This window comes from Microtus ochrogaster (genome assembly GCF_000317375.1).
Source record: "Microtus ochrogaster isolate Prairie Vole_2 chromosome 14 unlocalized genomic scaffold, MicOch1.0 chr14_random_1, whole genome shotgun sequence".
Classification (NCBI taxonomy): domain Eukaryota; kingdom Metazoa; phylum Chordata; class Mammalia; order Rodentia; family Cricetidae; genus Microtus; species Microtus ochrogaster.
Window position 1 is genome coordinate 20,099,324 of NW_004949096.1, and position 2,185 is coordinate 20,101,508.

General features: G+C 46.3%; 1 protein-coding gene across 1 annotated transcript in view; it reads right to left on the minus strand.

Moving 5' to 3' along the window:
- The window catches only part of Agbl2 (ATP/GTP binding protein like 2), a 54,842-nt gene that overhangs the window by 10,686 nt on the left and 41,971 nt on the right, over nucleotides 1-2,185 (minus strand). The window lies entirely within an intron of this gene.

Sequence of the window (2,185 nt, forward strand, 5' to 3'; positions counted from 1 at the left end):
GTCACACCTAGCACAGTGAGAGGTCACACCTAGCACAGTGAGAGGTCACACCTAGCACAGCAGAACAGAAGAAAGCCTCATTTTTGTGATCTGATTTCCAAAGGTTTGCTTTTCTCAAAGGTTTCTCCGTCTAGAAGGAGACTTTGAGGCTGCTGGATTTTGGAAATAACAGACTTCTTTAGCAAAAGGCGTTAGATGCAGCATGTCCCAGAAAATGCCAATCATGTGTGTACACACAGAGCAACGTCACTATTCCCAGCCTGCCTTTATGTGCGATTGTGAGAACGCAGAGGTAGAAACCCAAGGAGGCTTGTGACATCTGACTTTGTGGTATCGAAGCTGGAAACCATTCCTTCTAATTCTGGGCTAACACCATCAGCGTTCCTGCTGATTCAGCTATAGATAGTGCAGCTCTGCCTGTCCTCGCCGGTGCTTTTCCCAGGCTGCGTCAGTGAGCTGACCTGCACAGGAATTCTCCCGGGCTGCGTCAGTGAGCTGACATGCACAGGACATTTTGGATTTCAGACTGCAAACAGAGAGTGGCCAGTGCAGCAGACTGAGGGAGCGTGGGAGGGGCAATGAGTGGAGAGGACACCCTGCTTGGTCTGATGCTGTGGTTCAAGTTCTCTGTAGAAACATTTGTCAGACTGGGCCAGAAGAATTGCTTAGTGGCCCAGAACTCAGAGTGCTACTTAGAGTGGGTGGAAGAGCCACACCCTTCCAACTGTCTTCAAAGATGGAAGGCTACAAGCCCAGCCTTGGAACCCTTGAAGAATGACTAGGCAATCTGAGGCCCCTTGGGCAGAAAGCTGCAGCCTGCACACCTCCAAAAAAGAGAAAAGATGAAGTTGGAAGAGAAACATACTAGCGGGAATAAGGAAGAAACCTGAGGGGAGAGAATGGTGTTGGTATTTGAATAAAATACTTTCTATGCTCTACTAGAGACATTCAAAGATTAAGAGTACTGGCTGCTCTGGAAGACCCTTGTTCAGTTCCCAGCACCAATATGAAGGCCCCAACTATCTGTAAATACAAGTCTAGGGGATCTGATGCCCTCTTATGATCTCTATGGATATCAGGCACACACGAGATACATATCTATACATGCAGGCAAAAATTTATACATATAAAATAAAATATATCTTTAAAAATTAAATAAAATATTAAAAGATTTAGTAAACAAAAATACACTCAGAATCCAGGCATCACCGTAGCTGTGGTTAGGATATCAGGTGAGTACAGATCTCTTGGACAAGGCAACTCTATGAAAAGAACCCAGAATCTCAGCATTACAAAGAGCCCTGTGGTGGAACGGAAAGACTGTTTCCCTTCCTCGTCTTCTCCATTGTTCTGGTCTCTGGCAGTTCTTTTGTGGATCACCTGTCTGATTTTAGGAAGCAGGGGTGGATCCAGCTGGAATCTGAGAAGCTTGAGAAATACTGCAAGGCCAATGGCTCACCACCAAGACATAGAACTGCTTTGACCACAACAGGATCTAACTATCCGAAAAGAAATGACCAGATGCTAAATTGGGCTTGGGAAGCTCCACCTTCCTCACCTCTGTTTGCCAGTGGCCTCTTTTCTAAGACTGAAAACCAATCCAGAATCCAGTCAGTTTGACATCTTCCATCACCACTAACATTTTGTTCTAGATTACCATCACCTTTAATATATTTTATTACAATAGCATTTTGTTTTATGTTTTTGAGGCAGGGTGTAGTGGTCTGAATGAGAATGGCCCTCATAGGCTCATATGGTCCCCAGGTAGTGGAACTGTTTGGGAAGGATTGGGAGCTATGGCTGTTTTGGAGCAGGTGTGTCACTGGGGGAGGGCTTGAGGTTTTGAAAGACTGGAGCAATATATTCATGGTGTCTCTCTATGCCTCCTACTTTCAGCTCAAGATAGGAACATGCAAGTCAAGTGTGGTGGCACACATCTTTAATCCCAGAATTTGGAGGCGGAGGCAGGTGGAGCTCTGCAAGCGCAAGGCCAGCCTGGTCCACAGAGTGAGCTCCAGGACAGTCAGCTATCTATAGTGACACTCTGTCTCAAACAAAACAAGATGAAACCAAAACAAAAAGATGTGAGCTCTCGCCAGGCGGTGGTGGCGCATGCCTTTAATCCCAGCACTTGGGAGGCAGAGGCAGGCGGATCTCTGTGAGTTCGAGACCAGCCTGGTCTACA